Source organism: Heloderma suspectum, chromosome 3 (genome assembly GCF_057233095.1).
Source record: "Heloderma suspectum isolate Gila_16-S chromosome 3, 16-S_ref, whole genome shotgun sequence".
In the NCBI taxonomy this organism is placed as follows: domain Eukaryota; kingdom Metazoa; phylum Chordata; class Lepidosauria; order Squamata; family Helodermatidae; genus Heloderma; species Heloderma suspectum.
The window spans coordinates 212227875-212249518 of NC_139460.1; the positions used below are offsets into that span (position 1 = coordinate 212227875).

Genomic DNA, 21644 nt, shown 5'->3' on the forward strand with positions numbered 1-21644 from the left:
AGATGCTTACACCGGTACCAACCACATCTAAGAATGCAAGCGGCAATCTGTACACATCTGCTTGCTGAATATGATTGCAGCCCGGAAATTGACTAAAAAGACCTGCAAACTGTTTGAACTGACGTGGAAGAAGAAGGTCTCTGAACGTGATTCTCCTGTACTGGTATAGCTGCCGAAATGTCTATCCATCTTACGGAGCAATCCTATGGCCACATGTCAGCAGCTAGATGGCCATAGGATATCTGGTTTTCTGGGAACCGACCTGTGCTCTGAGGTCGGTTCCTGGAGAACTGATCTTCCCCCAGCCCAAGCTCCGCACTTGGAAGAGGAGTGCAGAGAGGCCAAAATGGGGCATTCTGGGGCAGGGAAGGCAGAAATGCTGGTATGACACATCCTGTGTGTCGTCCGGCAGCCTCCTCCCCCGCTCTGCCTTCCCGCGGCTAGACAGCTGAAATCGGCTGTCTAGCCGCAAATTTAGGGCAGGAAAAGCGTGGAGGGAATTATCCCTTCCATGCTTCTCCTGCCCTGCTTTGGATAGGCCGGTCGCCTGTCCCCATAGGATTGTGCCCTTAAACACCAAAGTTCAACAATACATACACTGCAATACAAAGGCAGAGCTTGTAGCCATTAATTAGCTCTGAGGTTTCCCCTAGTTGCCTGTCAAATTCACAACCAGCAGAAGCTGCCAGAGCACTTTCTTTGTTGAAAACCCCAAGTGTTCCCACACTGGAAGAGAGGGGCACACTCACAGCATGAGAAAAGTGCTCGGACAGCTCCAGAAAGCCAGGGAGTCTGAAGAGCAAAGGAAGCATTCTATGCAGGTTTAGACAGAAGAAAAGGCCTACAACTCCCAGCATTCCCCAGCATGGCTGGCTGGAGAATGCTGGGAGTTGTAGGCCTTTTCTCTGTCTAAACCTGCATAGGATTGCACCCTTAATGGCTTAAAAGACTTTTTCCAGTCTTTTTCCTTGGATCAAAGATGCCAGGCCTCTCCTCCTTTCCTGAGAAGGGAATAATGAGTGTGTGTGTGTGTGTGTGTGTGTTTAAACTGCAATTTGTTTTGGCTTTCCACTTGTTGATATCCTATTCTTGACCTCAGCCCACTGAGATGTGGTGTCTTATGCACATACAAGCTTTGGAAGTTCAGAATTCAAAGACACAGCAAAATAACAGGGCCAAAATTGGCCCCTGAATTCAATAAAAACCCTCAAAAGTTCCCTTTCCACCCCTTGGCTTTGCACAATGTTTGGCAAGAGTGGGGAACTCTTTTCAGCCGGAGAGCCAAATTCAATTTTAGAGAAACTCTCCAGGGCTGCGTTCCAGTGGGGGGTGGGGCCAAAGGCAAAAGGGGTGGGGCCAACCCCCCATATTTTAGCTTAAAGGTCTTACTGCCAGTAAATAGGCCTTAGGAGAGGTGTTTCAACCTTTTAGAATAGAGGAAAAATTGCACAAAAGCCAGGAAACCACCAAATGATAGGTGAGTGGAGGAAAGGGGCTAGGGCCAGGGGAAGGAGGTATGGCAAGTCTGGGGACCCCAGGAGTTCTGGATTGGGGCCCCAACCTGAGATTCCCCAGCCCTGCTGTATATAATCTATGGCCATAACTACAGGAGGCTAAACATTGCTTACTCTGGGGTATATGTGGGAGGTTAATTTACAGTGTTCCATTTGTAGCCCACTCACTTGCACTTCTAAACTCCAAGCTTCAAATTTCCCTGTGAATCACCACTGTGGTTCCCCACTTTTATTTGGGGGGTTGTTTCTAAATTTTACTTAAGGTCCAAACGCTCCTGTATTCGTGAATTTATAATCGGAAAAACTTCAAGAAGCTTCAAACCAGTGGAAAATAAAACTCAGATTTTGTCCCTCTACCCACTAGCATATATGAGAGTTTTGAAAATAAAGGGGGGGTGCCCACTTCCTGTTTGCTTACACTACTCTTCTGCACAGCTGATCAGTTTTTCCAGTTGTTGGTAGAAATACTGACAAACGCTCACATACCATGTACGTGGATCTGGTTTTGTGATGTATGTAATTCAAAACATCTATTGCCCAATACTTGGGGACAGTAGTTGAGCTGTGGGGTGGGCTTTGCGATTTCTGAGAGTCCATGCATTCAATTTTCCTTGGTTCAATTTTGCAAGACTTACTTTTTCTGGGTGGTAGTGTAACATTTGATGTATTTCGTATTATACATGTATGCTCACTAGCCTGGATCTAGGACCTGCCTTCTGTGGACAGAAGGGCTCCTTCCAACCACAAAAAGCTGATCCAGCAAAGCATTTCCACTGGTGGAATGGGGGAGGAGGCAATATCTGCTGATTCCACCCTACTTCTGCAGTCCCCTATCCCCCAGCTCCAAATTAGCTCTGGAGGGTTGGGGTCCTCTCCAGAACTGTGTGGAAGGTAGTGCTGGGGGCTAGAGTGCATCTCTTGATTGTTTTGGTTCTAGCATGCTTCAGACATGAAATTGCATAAGAGTTCATAGTTGACAACTGTCAAATACTAACAATGATTAAGTGTTATGCCATCAAATGCTACAAGGTGAATAAATACAATTACATGCCAGTTACTGAAAACTACCTAGTGTTATATACTATTACATGCATGCCAACCATCAAATACCGTCAAATATGATATATTTGCTAGCAGGGTATGATCTGAGAACCCATAATGCAGCCACCTTGCTGAAGCTAAGTAGATCTGGGTATGGATAGTGCTCAGACGGGCGACCACCTAGAAACTTGATATGTATTACTTTGAATTTCACAATGGAAAAGGTGAGATATAGGTGTACTAAACAATTATCATTACACCAGTATTTTGAGAAATGTTGGATTTTTTGGAAACACATGTTGGGTTTCTCAGTTTAAAACAATAGCAAAAAAACACAACTCATTCTGTAATGCACAAGCCCAGGGGAATGCATGTTGGGTGTGCTCTAGGAACACTTGCAGTTCACAATGAGCAAACTGGGGCCCAACGTTGCCCCATGTGCCCTAGAATATTTTTGTATTTTTTACACCACCCTTCCTCCAATGCTGTCAGGATAGTGTACATTTTACACACTGCCCATTTTATCCCCACAAGAAGACAAATATTGAGTGGTAGATTAGGATGAGAGGTTATTCAGTGAGTTTCACAACTGGACAGATTTGAATTGGGTACTTCCCCAGTTCTAGTCCAACAATACAATACATTACCCCACACCCAACATGCACCAGAATCTTTTGCAATGTGCAGTGTTTCTGTAGCAGACACATCAAGATTCCTTGATGGATGTCAGTGTGGAATATTGTTTCTTCCAATGTTAAAATGTTTGAAATCCACTGCAATGCATTACTGCATATTAGCTATCAAGACTTTCAAATGGCAAATAGTATTAAACATCAACCATCAAATACTGTGACATATCAACAGCTGGATATCAAATACAGAAATGGGATATCTCTGGGTCTTAAATACTAATTGGAAACATTTGGAGAACACTTGAGCAGCCAGAGAATATTCAATATAAACATTTGCAATGGCAGATTTTTGAGAATTTTGGGAAGCAAATTTGTTTCAATGAGATATGGTGCTGACCACAGTTGCTGTAAAAAAGACTCTGAAGGAGGATGCAGGGCAGGAAAGCAGGAGCTTCAAGTTGCCTACAGGAGAGGTTTGTGGAGAGGAACAGCCACCACTAGGGCAGCCATTTGCAACCCTGGGTCCTCAGATGATGATGGACTACAATTCCCATCATCCGTGACCATTGGCCTAGGGATTGTGGGAGTTGCAGAGCTGACTCGGGGCATATCCATATATGCTATAGGGAATAAATGGCCAACGCATCTGCTGTACCTTGAATTGGTGACACAGATATAATCAGTTGGGTTTTATTCAGACCCTGTTATAATGCTCTGTATTTCACAGTTCTGCCAGCAACTCAAGTTTGTATGTTAGTAATCAATGTGATATGCTTATGGAAAACTAACTGGGGAGTGGAGTCCCCAGAGGCTGCCATCCCAGTGTTCCCTGCATTGTGACTGGGGGTGGGGGGTGGGGACACATGGGTAGACTTGATGATCCTGTCCTGCTATCATTTATCTGTCCCTCCTACATTAGAGGCACATTCCATTCACTATTTGACAAAGATAACTATATTCAGAGGGCACACCATAACAGCAGGATGTTTATGTGGTAAGTTAATTGCAAGCTCATGGGTAAATGTTGGTTGTAAAAGGCAGGGAGGTATCATTGCACAAACTATTTGATGCAACTTGCCTACAATTCTTCTCTCGCCTCTGCATCCCTACTGATACTGCTTCAGTCTTTGGCTGACACATTATGGAATTCTTCAATGATAGGTCAAGTACCATAAACAGCCAGAATTAGAGGTCTGTTATTTGTTTGATTCAGTCTGGAATATTTTTAGTGAACTAGGCAGGCAACAACAAGAGGCTTTCTTAATGCCAGAGCTTTTGCTATTAGTAAGGGGGAAGGGTTGCCAAGCAGTGCCCCTGAGCAACTGTCTCTGAGCACATACTCCTTCCCTTGCCCTGCAAGACTTTTACATCACAAAAGCTGGCTGTGCTGTGGGCAGCTGACAAAGTCTCTGGCTGTGTGGGACATCCTGTGGAATGTTGAGGAAAAAGCTTGCTCTTTATTCTCACCCCTGGTAAAACTGTACATGGCTGTGCACGCCCCTCAGAGCCCTGAGTATAGAACAAGCTATATAAGCCACAGGGGGCTGCCTTTGAAGGTGGTTTAGAAACCACTGCTGGTTCAGAGTGCTGTGGCATGGCCACTGTCAGGAAATGGCTGTTTGGAGCCCATGACTCCAATACTGTAGATTCCTCGGATTGAGCTGGGGACCTCCTTGATCAGGGGTGGGCAACTGGCTCGCCAGATGTTTTGGCCTACAACTCCCATCATTCCTCATCACTGGCTATGCTGGCTAGGGCTGAAGGGAGTTGTAGTCCAAAGCACTAGAGGGCCACAAGTTGCCCACCCCCTATTCTGTATGCAAAGCCACCACTGAGCAAAAGTCCATCCCTGAGTCTCCTCTGGGCCCAAGTCAAAGTGCTGCTGGTGGGTACCTTTTAAAGCCCTAAACAACTTGCACTCAGACTGCTCAAAGAACCACCTGTTGTTGTTTATTCGTTCAGTCGCTCCCGACTCCTCGTGACTTCATGGGCCAGCCTACGCCAGAGCTTCCTGTCAGCCATCGCCACCCCCAGCTCCCCCAAGGTCGAGTCCGTCACCTCCAGAATATCATCCATCCATCTTGCCCTTGGTCGGCCCCTCTTCCTTTTGCCTTCCACTTTCCCTAGCATCAGCATCTTCTCCTGGGTATCCTGTCTTCTCATTACGTGGCCAAAGTACTTCAGTTTTGCCTTTAATATCATTCCCTCAAGAGAGCAGCCTGGCTTTATTTCCTGGAGTATGGACTGGTTTGATCTTCTTGCAGTCCAAGGCACTCTCAGAATTTTCCTCCAACACCACAGTTCAAAAGCATCTATCTTCCTTTGCTCAGCCTTCCTTATGGTCCAGCTCTCGCAGCCATAGGTTACTAGGGGAATACCATTGCTTTAACTATGCAAACTTTTGTTGTCAGTGTGATGTCTCTGCTCTTCACTATTTTATCAAGATTTGTCATTGCTGTCCTCCCAAGAAGTAAACGTCTTCTGATTTCCTGGCTGCAGTCAGCATCTGCAGTAATCTCTGCTCCTAGAAAGACAAAGTCTGTCACTGCCTCCACGTTTTCTCCCTCTATTTGCCAGTTATCAATCCAGCTGGTTGCCATAATCTTGTTTTTTTTTGAGGTTTAACTGCAACCCAGCTTTTGCACTTTCTTCTTTCACCTTCGTCATAAGGTTCCTCAGCTCCTCCTCGCTTTCAGCCATCAAAGTGGTATCATCTGTATATCTGAGATTGTTAATGTTTCTTCCAGTGATTTTAACTCCAGCCTTGGATTCATCAAGCCCAGCACGTCGCATGATGTGTTCTGCATACAGGTTGAATAGGTAGGGCGAGAGTATACAACCCTGCTGTCCTCCTTTCCCAATCTTAAACCAGTCCGTTGTTCTATGGTCTGTTCTTACTGATGCTACTTGGTCATTATACAGATTCCTCAGGAGGCAGACAAGATGACTTGGTATCCCCATACCACCAAGAACTTGCCACAATTTGTTATGATCCACACAGTCAAAGGCTTTAGAATAGTCAATGAAACAAAAATAGATGTTTTTCTGAAACTCCCTGGCTTTCTCCATTATCCAGCGGATATTGGCAATTTGGTCTCTAGTTCCTCTGCCTTTTCTAAACCCAGCTTGTACATCTGGCAATTCTCGTTCCATGAATTGCTGGAGTCTACCTTGCAAGATCTTGAGCATTACCTTACTGGCATGTGAAATAAGTGCCACTGTTCGATAGTTTGAACATTCTTTAGTGCTTCCCTTTTTTGGTATGGGGATATAGTTGGCCATTCCAATCTGATGGCCATTCTTGTGTTTTCCAAATGTGCTGGCATATGGCATGTATCACCTTGACAACAACATCTTGCAAGATTTTAAACAGTGCAGCCGTCGTCTCCTGCTGCCTTGTTATTAGCAATGCATCTTAAGGCCCATTCAACCTCACTCTTCAAGATGTCTGGTCTAACTCACTGACCACACCATCAAATCTATCCCCGATATTATTATCCTTCCTATACAGATCTTCCGTATATTCTTGCCACCTTTTCTTGATCTCTTCTGCTTCTGTTAGGTCCTTGCCATCTTTGTTTTTGATCATACCAATTTCTGCCTGGAATTTACCTTCGATGTTGCTAATTTTCGGGAAGAGGTCTCTTGTCCTTCCTATTCTATTATATTCTTCCACTTCCGCGCACTGCTTGTTTAAAAATAATTCCTTATCTCTTCTGGCTGACCTCTGGCATGTTGCATTTAATTGGGCATATCTCCCCCTTTCACTGTTGCCTTTTGCTTTCCTACTTTCCTGGGCTACTTCCAGTGTCTCAGCAGACAGCCATCTTGCCTTCTTGGTTTTCTTTTTCTTTGGGACGTTTTTTGTTGCCACCTCCTGAACAATGTTGCGAACTTCTGTCCATAGTTCTTCTGGGACCCTATCTACTAAATCTAGTCCCTTAAATCTATTCTTCACCTCCACTGCATATTTATCAGGAATATTAGTGAGCTCATATCTAACTGGAGAAGGAAATGACAACCCACTCCAGTATTCTTGCCAAGAAAATCCCATGGAACGTATAACAAGGCTAAAAGATATGACGCCGAAAGATGAGCCCCTCAGGTCGGAAGGTGTCCAATATACTACTGGGGAAGAGCAGAGGGAATTTCCAAGTAGCGCCAGAAAGAGTGAAGCAGCTGGGCCAAAGCCAAAAGGACACTCAGCTGTGGATGTGTCTGGTGGTGAAAAGAAAGTCTGATGCTGTAAAGAACAATATTGTTTAGGAACCTGGAATGTAAGATCAGTGAATCAAGGTAAGCTGGAGGTGGTCAAACATGAGATGGCAAGATTGAACATCGACATCTTGGGAATCAGCGAACTAAAATGGACAGGCATGGGTAAATTTAATTCAGGTGACCATTATATCTACTACTGTGGGCAAGAATCCCTTAGAAGAAATGGAGTAGCACTCATAGTCAACAAAAAGGTGGGAAAAGCAGTACTGGGGTACAATCTTAAAAACGATAGAATGATCTCAGTATGAATCCAAGGCAAACCATTCAACATCACAGTAATTCAAGTCTATGCCCCAACCACTGAGGCCAAAGAAGCTGAGGTTGATCGGTTCTATGAAGACCTACTACACCTTCTAGAACTAACACCAAAAAAAGATGTCCTCTTCATCATAGGGGATTGGAATGCTAAAGTAGGAAGTCAAGAAATCACTGGGATAACAGGCAAGCATGGCCTTGGTGTACAAAATGAAGCAGGACAAAGGCTAATAGAGTTTTGCCAAGAGAACACGCTGATCATAGCAAACACTCTTTTCCAACAGCACAAGAGGCGACTCTACACATGGACATTACCAGATGGTCAATATCGAAATCAGACTGATTATGTCCTTTGCAGCCAAAGATGGAGAAGCTCTATACAGTCAGTAAAAACAAGACCTGGAGCTGACTGTGGCTCAGATCGTGAGCTGCTTCTTGCAAAATTTCGGCTTAAATTGAAGAACGTAGGGAAAACCGCTAAACCATTCAGGTATGACCTAAATCATATCCCTTATGAATATACAGTGGAGGTGAGGAATAGATTTCAGGGATTAGACCTGATAGACAGAGTGCCTGAGGAACTATGGACAGAGGTCCGTAACATTGTTCAGGAGGCAGCAACTAAATCTATCCCAAAGAAAAAGAAATGCAAGAAAGCCAAGTGGCTGTCTGAGGAGGCTTTACAAGTAGCTGAGGAAAGAGGGAAGTGAAAAGCAAGGGAGAAAGGGGAAGATATATCCAACTGAATGCAGAGTTCCAGAGAACAGTAAGGAGAGACAAGAAGGCCTTCTTAAATGAACAATGCAAAGAAATCGAGGAAAACAATAGAATGGGAAAGACTAGAGATCTTTTCAAGAAAATCAGAGCTATCAAGGGAACGTTTTGTTCAGAAACGGGACAAAGAAGGCAGTGACCTAACAGAAGCAGATGAGATTAAGAAGAGGTGGAAAGAATACACAGAAGAACTATACAGGAAAGATCTGAATGTCCCTGATAGCCATGATAGTGCGGTCACTGAACTTGAGCCGGACATCCTAGAGAGTGAAGTCTAGTGGGCCTTAAGAAGCATTAGTAACAACAAAGCCAGCGGAGATTACAGTATTCCAGCTGAGCTATTTAAAATCCTAAAAGATGATGCTGGTAAAGTGCTGCACTCAATATGCCAACACATTTGGAACACTCAACAGTGGCCACAAGACTGGAAAAGGTCAATTTACATTCCAATTCCAAAGAAGGGCAACGCCAAAGAGTGTTCAAACTACCGCACAATTGCGCTCATTTCACATGCCAGCAAGGTTATGCTCAAAATCCTACAAACTAGGCTTCAGCAGCATGTGAACTGAGAACTACCGGAAGTACAAGCAGGGTTTCGAAGAGGCAGAGGAACTAGAGATCAAATCGCCAACATTCACTGGATCATGAAGAAAGCAAGAGAATTCCAGAAAAACATCTATTTCTGCTTCATTGACTACGCTAAAGCCTTTGATTGTGTGGATCACAACAAACTGTGGCAAATTCTTCAAGTGATGGGAGTACCAGACCACCTTACCTGTCTCCTGAGAAACCTGTACGAGGGTCAAGAAGCAACAGTAAGAACCAGACATGGAACAACCGATTGGTTCAAAATTGGGAAAAGAGTACGACAAGGCTGTATATTGTCACCCTGCTTATTTAATTTATATGCCAAGTACATCATGAGAAACGCCGGGTTGGATGAATCAGAGGTCGGAATTAAGATTGCTGGGAGAATTATCAACAACCTCAGATACGCAGACGATACCACCCTAATGGCAGAAAGCGAAGAGGATCTAAAGAGCCTCTTGTTGAGGGTGACAGTGGAGAGTGCAAAAGCTGGTTTGAAACTCAACATTAAAAAAACTAAGATCATGGCATCTGGCCCCATCACTTCCTGCCATATAGAAGGGGAAGAAATGGAAGCAGTGACAGATTTTACTTTCTTGGGCTCCAAGATCACCACAGACGGTGACTGTAGCCATGAAATTAAAAGATGCTTGCTCCTTGGGAGGAAAGCTATGGCACACCTAGACAGCATAGTAAGAAGCAGAGACATCACCTTGTTGACAAAGGTTCGTATAATCAAAACTATGGTTTTCCCAGTAGTAATGTATGGCTATGAGAGCTGGACTATAAGGAGGCTGAGCACCGAAGAATGGATGCTTTCGAATTGTGGTGCTGGAGAAGACTCTTACAAGTCCCCTGGACTGCAAGGAGGTCCAATCAGTCCATCCTAAAGGAAATCAACCCTGACTGCTCATTGGAAGGACAGATACCGAAGCTGAAGCTCAAATATTTTGGCCACCTAATGCGAAAAGAAAAGTCACTGGAAAAGACCCTGATGCTGGGAAAGATGGAAGGCAAAAGGAGAAGGGGACGGCAGAGGATGAGATGGCTAGATAGCATCACTGATGCAATGAATATGAACTTGAGCACACTCCGGGAGAGAGTGGAGGACAGGAAGGCCTGGCGTGCTATTGTCCATGGGGTCACAAAGAGATGGACACGACTTAACGACTGAACAACATCAACATATCTAACTGATCTGTGGGTCTTCCCTATTCTCTTTAGTCTGATTCTAAATCGTGCAATAAGAAGTTCGTGATCTGAACTACAGTCAGCTCCAGGTCTTGTTTTTGCCGACTGCATAGATGTCCGCCACCTTTGGCTACAAAGGATGTAGTCAATCTGATTTTGGTGTCCACCTTCTGGTGAAGTCCATGTATAAAGTCGTCTTTTAGGTTGTTTGGAGAGAGTGTTCGTTATGCACAGTGAGTTGTCTTGGCAAAATTTTATCAGCCTATGTCCCGCTTCATTTTGTTCTCCCAGGCCATGCTTGCCTGTAATTCCAGGTGTCGTTTGACTACCCACCTTAGCATTCCAGTCTCCTGTAATGAAAATAACATCTCTTTTTGGCATATTGTCCAGTAGGTGCTGCAGATCCTCATAGAACTGATCTACTTCTGCTTCTTCAGCATAAGTCTGCCCACCTTCTGAGATCTTTTGGAACTGCTTTACTCCTCACCCCACATCTACCTGAGGGTAGGTTTGGGTGGGTATATTGGGAAGGGCCTTCTCTGTGGTAGCTCCTAGGGTTTGGAACTCCCCAGGAACCTGTTTGACATCCACTGCTCAGCATTGCAAAAGGTTGTAAAGACAACCCTTTACAATTTTTTCTAAGTTATAATGATTTCCTATTCGGATTTTCAGTTGTTGCCTTTTTAGGGATATTTTCTAATTTTTTATTGATGGTGATGATGATGATGTGTGTGTGTGTTATTATGTAGTTTTATTGAGTGTGGTAAGAGGTTGCTTCAAGGGCCACTTTCGTGACAGAAAAGCAGCATATAAATGCTATAAATAAATTAGAATGCATGTTTAATAAGGCCTCGTTTTACCCTTGTACTTGATAGAAAAGCATAAAGTTGTGTTAATCCTAAATACAATTTAGTAATTTCTATGCTACAAATTTAAACCAGCTTAACTGTCATGTTGTTGTTGTTCAGTCGTTCAGTCGTGTCCGACTCTTCGTGACCCCATGGACCATAGCACGTCAGGCCTTCCTGTCCTGTGCTCTCTCCCGGAGCGCGCTCAAGTTCATATTCATTGCATCCGTGATGTTATCTAGCCATCTCATCCTCTGCCGTCCCCTTCTCCTTTTGCCTTCAGTCTTTCCCAGCATCAGGGTCTTTTCCAGGGAGTTTTCTCTTCGCATTAGGTGGCCAAAATATTGGAGCTTCAGCTTCATTATCTGTCCTTCCAATGAGCACTCAGGGTTGATTTCCTTTAGGATGGACTGATTTGACCTCCTTGCAGTCCAGGGGACTCGTAAGAGTCTTCTCCAGCACCACAGTTCGAAAGCATCAATTCTTCGGTGCTCAGCCTTCCTTATAGTCCAGCTCTCACAGCCATACATTACTACTGGGAAAACCATAGCTTTGATTAGACGGACCTTTGTCGGCAAGGTGATGTCTCTGCTTCTTACTATGCTGTCTAGGTTGGCCATAGCTTTCCTCCCAAAGAGCAAGCGTCTTTTAATTTCATGGCTACAGTCACCGTCTGCGGTGATCTTGGAGCCCAAGAAAGTAAAATCTGTCACTGCTTCCATTTCTTCCCTTTCTATATGGCAGGAAGTGATGGGGCCAGATGCCATGATCTTAGTTTTTTTAATGTTGAGTTTCAAACCAGCTTTTGCACTCTCCTCTTTCACCCTCAACAAGAGGCTCTTTAGATCCTCTTCGCTTTCTGCCATTAGGGTGGTATCGTCTGCATATTGGAGGTTGTTGATAATTCTCCCAGCAATCTTAATTCCGACCTCTGATTCATCCAACCCGGCATTTCTCATGATGTACTCTGCATATAAGTTAAATAAGCAGGGTGACAATATGCAGCCTTGTCGTACTCCTTTCCCAATTTTGAACCAATCGGTTGTTCCATGTCTGGTTCTTACTGTTGCTTCTTGACCCTCGTACAGGTTTCTCAGGAGACAGGTAAGGTGGTCTGGTACTCCCATCACTTGAAGAATGTGCCACAGTTTGTTGTGATCCACACAATCAAAGGCTTTAGCGTAGTCAATGAAGCAGAAATAGACGTTTTTCTGGAATTCTGTTGCTTTCGCCATGATGCAGCGAATGTTGGCGATTTGATCTCTAGTTCCTCTGCCTCTTCTAAACCCAGCTTGTACTTCCGGTAGTTCTCGGTTCGCATACTGCTGAAGCCTAGCTTGTAGGATTTTGAGCATCACCTTGCTGGCATGTGAAATGAGCGCAATGGTGCGGTAGTTTGAACACTCTTTGGCGTTGCCCTTCTTTGGAATTGGAATGTAAACTGACCTTTTCCAGTCTTGTGGCCACTGTTGAGTGTTCCAGATTTGTTGGCATATTGAATGCAGCGCTTTAACAGCATCATCTTTTAGGATTTTAAATAGCTCGGCTGGAATACTGTCATCTCCGCTAGCTTTGTTGTTACTAATGCTTCCTAAGGCCCACTTGACTTCACTCTCTAGGATGTCCGGCTCCCCCAAAGAGTCCTCAGAATGGTCATTTTGTGAGTGTGGCGAGAATGTCTTCGTAAAGATCTCTAACCCTTTCATAGATCCTCAACTCCCTGGGTTCCAAGACTGGAAGCATTAGGCTGCAACCCTAAATACCGTCACAAAGGAGCAAACCCCACTGAACACTATGAGACTGCTTATTTATATTTATATCCCACTTCTCAGGATACAAATCCTTCCAAGGCAGCTTACAAATGGCATCAACAAAAATACCGTCATAAAATCACAACAACAACATAAAAAGACAAGTCTTCAGAATCCTTCCCACAGATGTCAGAAGGCCATGAAGGAAGTGGGGGGGAACCATCCAGCTACAGCAGGCTCTGAGATAGTCTTTGCCTCCCTCTCTCTCTCTCCTGGAATCCTTCCTCCAAGCAGTTGGTGTACTTCTGAGTTTTGTTTTCCAGATTTTACCATACCTGTATCTTCCCTTCATAGTTGCTATTCTTTCGCTGCGACAAAAACTAGTGTACATGCAGCAAACACAATTGCCACACATACACACATTTTGACCTGGTTCACATGTAATGACAGCCCAGAGTACAGGTTGAGTATGGGTTGTTGTTGAATCGTGGGTTGTTATATCATGAATTGTCGTTACATGCGAACCCTGCACTATGGTTTAAGTACAGGTTGTTAACTACCAACAAACCAGAGCTCACAACCCAAGAACAAACTCAGGATTCTCTTCCTGGGTTCTTGTGGTTAACAACCCATAGTGCAGGGTTTGCATGTAACGACAACCCAGGATTCAATAACAACCCACACTTAGTCCATATTCTGGGTTGTCATTATGTGCGAACCTGGCCACAGAGTGTAAATTGGCTCTGAGGACTGATAGTCCCATTTGCAGGAGGAACATTGCCTGTCAAGTGTGACTAATTAACCATGCTTAGCCTTACAATCACGAATGATACTGTGGCAATGTTACTGAATTCTAGTTTTGTTAGCCATGGAGAGGGGAGATGGATCTATGAAGGTCAATGACGGCCAATCCTCAACCAGTGGAAAGCTTATTTAGTGACATCTGCAACATTCTGGAAACTTCCAGAACCAGAACTGTTATGATAACATTTGGTGTGCCAACCTGTGGTGGCAAGCTATGGAGCAATTTCCCCCTGCTCTGTCACAGTGCAGTCCTATGCACCTTTACTTGGAAGTAAGTCCCACTGTGTTTCATAGGGACGACCCCCTAGTAAGTGTTTAGGACTGCAGCTAACAGACTGTTCTGAGCTGTATACATACAAATTGAGCAAATCATAATGGTTAGCTGTGAATGACCGTAACACTCCATAATCATAGCTTCCCAGGAAGACTAAAAACATAGGAAAAGCTGTATTGGATCAGATCAACGTCCATCTAGTCCAGTATTCTGTTCATACAGTGGCCAATCAGCTGCCCACGGGAAACCCACAACAAGGACATGAGTGCAACGGCACCCTCCCACCCATGCTCCCCAACAACTGGTTGTTGAAAAAGCTATGGGCACTTTAGTTATGGTGTTTCGATTTGGGTAAAATTAATAAATCAAAATAATGGTTTGATGCTCCTGGTCTGTTGGTATAGAAAACGTTAGCAGCAATAGCACATCCCAAACACACAGTTTCCTCTCCAGCCTGATGTCAGCAATGATAGCAAAGGTATGGAAACTGGATGCTGATAACCAAGAGTAATAAAGGCAGTGGAAACCATATATCCACATCATCTTGCTACTTTAAAATTGCTTGGTGAAAATACTTGAAGCATGATCCAGCCAAAGGTTATCTATCTATTTCTAAGTCCCACTGATTTCAATTTAACAGTTCAGTAGGTACCATTGCAATGTAAAAACAATGAAATAATGCCAATCCTTAGCTTTGGCAAGATTGTCCTGTAGGTCTCCTTGTTATCATAATAAAAAAAGCAATAGACCTTCTGGTGTGATCCCATAATTTCCCTAAACATATCTCATTTTCACAGAATACTAAGCACACAGTGCAATTTGCATGAAGAAAGTTTACTGCACATGTTTTGAGGAGGGGGTGTAGAATACACACACACACCCCGGCTAGAAGTCCCGTTTCCGTGGAGGAGGCTCTTGAAATGTGGTGTAGTAATTAACAGTATTGTGGTATGTCTCTGATGTGGCAGTACAGTCCTTGAGGCGGGTGAGTTGTCATTGACACAACTACAAGTTCCTTGTATACTTATGGAGAAGGTGTAAGCCCCACCTGAAACATGCATAAGACTGGGTTGTAAATGGTTAATTCTGTGTTTTGCTTATTGCATGGCTTTGCAACATGTCTGCCTAACGTCTCCTGTGGCCTCAGCATGAAGCAATTGCTGTGAGAAACACGGGAATTACATACATCACCTAACTGCTAATCCACAGAGGTCAGGACAGATGTTCACAGAAAATTACTCTATACAACTATGGCCTAGTCCTTAGAAACAGCAGATGAGATGGTAAACCTGTTTCTGGACTGTGTCACTTCAGAACTACAGGGGGGGCTCACATGATTAAATGGTCCTATATGCAATTAGAAAACTAGATAAGAGAAAGAAGGCTCATAGCCTAGATTTCTCCCTGTCATACCAGCCTTTTCTATGCAGGATATTCTTTGCTTTCAGGAAAGAGCAATCGATCATGTTGTCAGAAAAAGATGAGTAGGGTCCTCACATGATGTTCAGGGGTCCTCTACCCTTTTGCGTCTATGGACACATTTGGAATTTTGAGTGTCATGGGTGCTCTCACAAAATGGCTGCCATGGGGGCTTCCCCATTCACAAAATGGCTGCCATGAGGGATGTGACTACTCACAAAACACCCATTTCTCAGAGGGTAAACTGGTGAGACTAAAAGAAAAGTAACTTGCCCAAGAATCTAAGTACAAGGCAGAAATGGGCTCAGAGCTCCAAAACACAAAACCACATTTGAACCCATACGTTCCTGCTCCAAAATAGTAGAGGGCAACTGAGCAGAGGGCAAGCATGCCCTCCAAGAGAGGACAAACTGGTGAATTTCAGAGACTAGTAATTTCACCAAGAAATTGAGTACAAGGCTGAGGTGGGGTTTGAGTCCCAAATTCCAAATCACATACTTGCCCAAAAGCACAACAAAATATATATATTTCACAAAAGGCAAAGTGATGATGCTCAGAGAAACACAAACATACAGGCAAAAACTCACACATACACAAGGCACAGGCAAAACACTCTCTCTTGCTTCCCATCCCTGTCTAACCCTCCAGGGCCATCCCCAACTTAACTTTTTCTTTTTTCTGGGAGGTTGGGCATGCTAGGCTGCAGCATCCCATCATTTTTACTTCCTGAGGAGGCCTAGGGCATTCTGGGTAAATAAAATGGAGGCCACTAGGAAACAGCTGCCAAGAGAGGCTCCACTGCTGCCAAAGGAATGTAAGCCCTCCCAGCCCCAAACAGTATAAATATGAGTAACAAAAAGTACCAATGTGTTACTAAATGCATTAGTCTCAGAACAAACAAAAATTGAACCAAATGGGCCTCAGTGGGTTCTGTTTTTAATTTGTTCTGAATGTGTACCCCAGGACTTTTAGGGCACAATCCTATGGGGATAGTTGGCCCCCTCTGAACTCGGAGGCAGCTGACTATCCAATGTAGGGTGGGTTTAGCACGGAAGGGATCCTCTCCTCCACACTTGGGCCACTCAGCATTTGTGGCTAGACAGCAGATTTCGGCTGTCTCGCCAGGGTGGGGTGGGGGGACGGTGCATAGGAAATGTCGTGACAATGCTTCCGCAGTCTCCTCTCCTCCCCAACCCCAGGAACACCCCTTTTTCACCCGCTTCATGCTGCAGGTACGAGCATGGAGACGGGTGAACCATGCTGCCTACGAGGTGGTAGGGGAGGAGGTGAGGAGTGAGGTTTCTGGGAACTTGTGGCCTTGCAGAAGTTGTTGGACTCCAACTTCCATCAGCCCCAACCAGCATGTCCAACGGTCAGGGATGATGGTAGTAGTAGTCCAACATCTGGAAGGCCACAGGTTCTCCACACCAGACCTAAAGTCAGCTGTTTAAAAAAGACCAGTTTTGTTTAAGCTAGAAAAGGCTGTTGCTGCTGCTGGTGAACTGTGGAGTTTACTTTTGCTTTTTTTGGCAGCTGACTTGAAAATAAAATATAAAAAATCTGTCCAGGCCATTTTTTGCTGGTCAGTTGGCAACCCTAGGTATGTAGATAAGCACTTGATAACTCCTGTAACCTGTGTGAAGTGGCTCTTAAAGGGAAAGTTTACTGGTCAATATCTATGTTGCTGAGGAAATAGCATCAAGTGCTGAAAACTTTAGTTATCCATCTCAAATGTTAAAGATTATACTGTTCGAGATATAATTAAAGTCGCTTGTGTTCCAGCATCTCTATCGGAAAGACTAGTCTGTTGTATATTTTTTAATATAGATTGGATCTTTAAGCAACAGCTGTTTGATGTTGATTTTTCATGCTTGGTTTTTATGCTTGGAACGATTCGTTCTTTCTACTTAAAACAGTCTTGTTCTTCTTTATTGATACAGAGACAGGATCATATACTCAATTTCTGTTTTAACACAAGCAAGATAGTAGTGCAACAGTATGTATAGGTTATGTAGAGAAGCAATATATTACCAATCCAATAAATTCTTGTATGAGATTGGCTTCAGATTAAGATTTGCTCATTTTAGGATGCTTCCAGACAAGGCTTTCATTGTGCCTTGCCTCTTTAACAGAATTTTATGGGGTCCAGATGATGTCATCTTCTATTTGTGACCCTCCCATGTTTTCCTACTGCTTCTTCCATCTTCTTTGCACAAAATATCCATTAAGGAGGAAAAGACAGAATAGCTGCACAATGTATTTTGACTGGTAGTGCTAAAAGCCCTCCATCTGGAAGCACCACTAGTTGAAATTCACCCATTTAAATGGATTTAGGCATGCCTAACCCTGTGTAGGTTTGGCTGCTTACCTTTAAATGCCTGCATGGCATAAAGGGCAGCTTTGATTAGATGAAATTGCTACCTATCAAGTCTCGCTTAACTGGATTGTGGATTGGTCTTTCATTAAAGTATGAATGTCCATTCCATAAGATGGCTGACCTGGCTCATGTGCCGCAGAATGCTCAGAAAATTTTCTTAGAAATAATTCCTGCTGAGCACAGTGGAGCTTATTTCCCTTATCACTGTCCTGAAGGAAGGCAAAAGAAAAGAAACTTAAGCCAGGGAGTTCATGCCTCAAGGGTCTGAGAGAACTCTGCTGGTCCATACTTTGCTTGTTTTTAATTTTTTAAATATTTTAAAATTGTACACACACTCAGGTGATTTGGCAGAAAGGTGGTATATAAATGCAATAAACAAACAACATAAGTTTCCCAAATGTGCATACAAAATTGCACCCTGTCAGACATTGCTGAGAGCTGTATGATGAGCCACTGAACTACAGGCAGCAGCTTTGCAGGCCGTGGGGCCTATCTTCATGGGTGATTTGCTGCGGATTGGGACCATTTGAAGGTCCTTTGTGGCACATGGTGTCGTGGCCTGTGGGGAAGCTGCATTTTTGCAATGTACTTTTACTCCATTGTTTTTCTTTAATTCAGCTCCCCTGCAGTTTAACTGCTGTGTGCCCATCCTTCCACTTTAAATTTGGTATGATTGGGTGTGTCTTTTACCTGGCCATGCATGACCTAGGTAACTAGAGTAACTAGCCTGCCTTTCTAACACATCAAAGCACTAGAGCGCTCTTTCAAGCCTTCAGAATTGTGCTGCACTTCCTTTTCACCAGTGGGAGTAACTAGCCTCAGTGATTATGCACTTCTCTGACGTTTGCGTTACTTAGTATCTCTCATGTTGTGTGAAGTTGCTTCTCTGATGTTGTGTTACCTTGCTTCTTCATGCTGCTTGAAGTAAAAATGGGTTGGGAAGCATTAGACAAATGCACATAAGGGCTTTATCGCAGTAGTGATCTACCACAGTCTTGGGATCACAGAAACAGAGAAGTGTGTCACTGCGAGCAGGGAGAATTGCCCAGAGAAGGAGAGAGGGGGGTTGGAAGCTATAGCTCCATGATAGTTTGCTGAAATGGGGCGAAATTAGGGTGGTGAGTTGCTCTCAGAGAGAGCCTTCAGATGCTGCACTAGATAGTTGGGGATTTTGGCTTCTCCATGAAAAAGTGTGCACATTTGGGAAAGCGGTGGGAGCAATAACTCCATGGCAATTTGCTGGAATGGGGCAAAATTGGGGTGGTGGGGTGCTCTCATATGGAGCCTTCAGATGCTGCACTGAATAATTGTGGGGGTGCTTCTTAATGGAAAAGTGAGCATTTTCCCCCTTATTCCCCCATTTTCCCCTATTCTCTTTCCTTTGGCATTAAACAAATGTGTATAAGGGCTTTATCGCAGTAGTGATCTACCGCAGTCTTGGGATCACGGGAGCAAAGAAGCCTGTCATTGCAAGCAGAGAGAAGTGGCCAGAGAAGGAGAAAGTGGGGATGGAGCTAGAACTCCTTGATTGTTTGCTAGAATGGGGCTTTTTTGCATTGGTGGGGTGCTCTCATGGGGAGCAAGTATCTAGCCTACCTTTTTAGTGCTGTTTCTAGCCTTCAGAATTGTGAATTAGTTACTCTCCATTCATAATAATGTTGTAGCAGGGGGAGCCTGGACAAAGGTGGGAAACAAGCCTCTCTCATTGGAGAGAGCCCCTGCCAGTTTGATGACATTCAGTTCTATTTCTCACACCCAGCCCAGAAGTATGTTTCTTTCAAGCAATGTGTGACCCGCGAAAAGTGGATTTTTAAGGTACGGTACACTCGGCTTTTCTTGCTTTGTGCGTCCCTGACAAACAAAAGCCAATTCCAAATAATACTCCAACATGTTTCTTATTCTGTTGCCGTGAAGCTCCCACCCACCCCGGACTGACTCCACCCACCTAGGCTGGGCATTGGACCCTCCTAGACAGGAAGTACTTTAAAAGGGGAGGCTTGGTTGAGTAACAAGGGCTTCCTGAGCTCTAGCACGTTCTGGTACCCTTTGGATTGGTCTTTGGTTTTTATTTTCTCTTTGGTGCTGCTGCCCATGGCCTCGTTCTGACAGAGTCTAAGAACCAAAGCAATTATACCTAAAAATGTGCTTTTTAGAAAACAATGGTACTTTAAGAGTTTGCATAAAACTGACCCCAGCAACCATTATTTTTTCAGCCCATGTTTTGAACTCCCTCAAAATAGGCAGCAATAGCTCTGAACGACTAAAATTTCCAGGCCAAAACAGCATCTTTTGTGACACAGACTGTTTTAGCATTCTAAATCAGGCAGCCTCTTAGTGAGCGGAGGGTACTTTTAGGAAACGGCTTTCCTAGTCATTACTGTGAACTTGGCACTGTCAGTATATCATTACTTTGCCTCATTCTGCTAAGACCTTGTGTTATGAATAAGTGAAATCATTGTGTTTCCAAGACTCTTATTGTGTGAGCACTTCAATTATCGAAGGCAGTGCAATAGAAATGCTGACAGAAGATTCGGAAGGCAGGGCAGGGTACATCCCAAAGGCAATGAAGATCTTATTCTACTCTAATAGTTTTCTCTGTAGAGAAATACATATGGAGAAGAGTACACTGGAAAAAGTCAAAGAGCACATTTTTTTGCTAGAGGAACAATTTCATGCGGGGGTGGGGGTGGGGGAACAGCAACAAGATTTCAGTGTGTGGAGGTGCTAAAAGATGATTCATAGTATTTTCAAAAGCCCACTCTTGGATACGTTCAAATTTAAACTGCCCCAAAGCAGTGTTTCTTGAGAGTGTTTGTTGTGTTTCTTTTCTTTTATATTCCCAAATAATGACAGCCTTGTAACTGATATAGGTCAAAGCAGTAATTTATTTCAGGGATTTATATCATATTTCTCCATGCCACAACTGTCTTGTGAGGCAGATCAGTTGCGCACCCATATGTCTGATCAGTAGGATGCCGCCACCCCATCTCCACTCCTGTTTCCCCTAACCCTGGATAGTGGGACCCCAGAACAACAAGCTAGTTACCTCTCTGAGATGAGGTAGCGACCACCTGAGACCTCCCATCTGTGGGCAGCCAGCCAGCCAGCTAGCTTTCCTCTTACTTCCTTGTAGGGACAAATATGTAAACTTACGTAGGTGAACGAAGTGGCTAGGCAGGCAGGGAGAGAAGCTTCTGCTGGAATCGCCAGAAACTCTGCTCAAAACTCAGGTCCAAAAGAAGAGAACCTATTTATTAAAGGAATATAATAGGAGACAAAAAGAGAAAGCAGAAGAAGTACTGCAGAAAATAAAGTAAAAAGCTTGCTAGCCTACATAAACTCTGAGGTAAAATACTCACAATGCAGGGGTCACCTGAGGAGTTGCAACATGCACAGCATCTTTGGGTGGTCAAAGGAGCGGGGAACCAGAGAGACCAAGTGGCAAAGGAATAAACCATATTCCATTTTAATATGTTTGGCTGTGGGAGAGGGCAGGAGTGACCACCCAACAAGTTTCACCAATCAGAGGAGTGGCATGTAAGCAGGATGATCTGCTTCTCACCTTCTAGATCTGGGAGATGGGCTACTAGAGTGTTAGTTTAAAAGGAGATGGCTTTAGCTGTCTCTGGCAGACTGGATACATCAAAAGGCTTCCTGTTTTGTGGATCTGGAAGCCCCAGGAAAGATGTATGTAATTTCAAGTGGGGTATGGATGCCAGCATCCAGGTCAAACACGCTTGCAGCTTTAAAGAAACTGAACACTGAGAAACAGCAACTCAGCATCACATTTGTGTCTTTGCATAACTAACCAGAGATGCTGGTGCTCCTGTGGAATCACATGTGGCCTTCACCTCCCTTAAATGGCAGCCACTTTGTGGGGAAGATTTGTGGCCAGAAT

At 44.0% G+C, this 21644-nt stretch overlaps 1 protein-coding gene across 1 annotated transcript in view; it reads left to right on the forward strand.

Moving 5' to 3' along the window:
- Positions 1–1331: 1331 nt before the first annotated feature.
- SRGN (serglycin) overlaps positions 1332–21644 on the forward strand; it is a 55892-nt gene continuing 35579 nt past the window's right edge. Inside the window, exon 1 of the mRNA XM_084845442.1 lies at positions 1332–1477. The gene's annotated coding sequence lies outside the window, so the exon portion shown is untranslated. The remainder of the gene's footprint in view (positions 1478–21644) is intronic.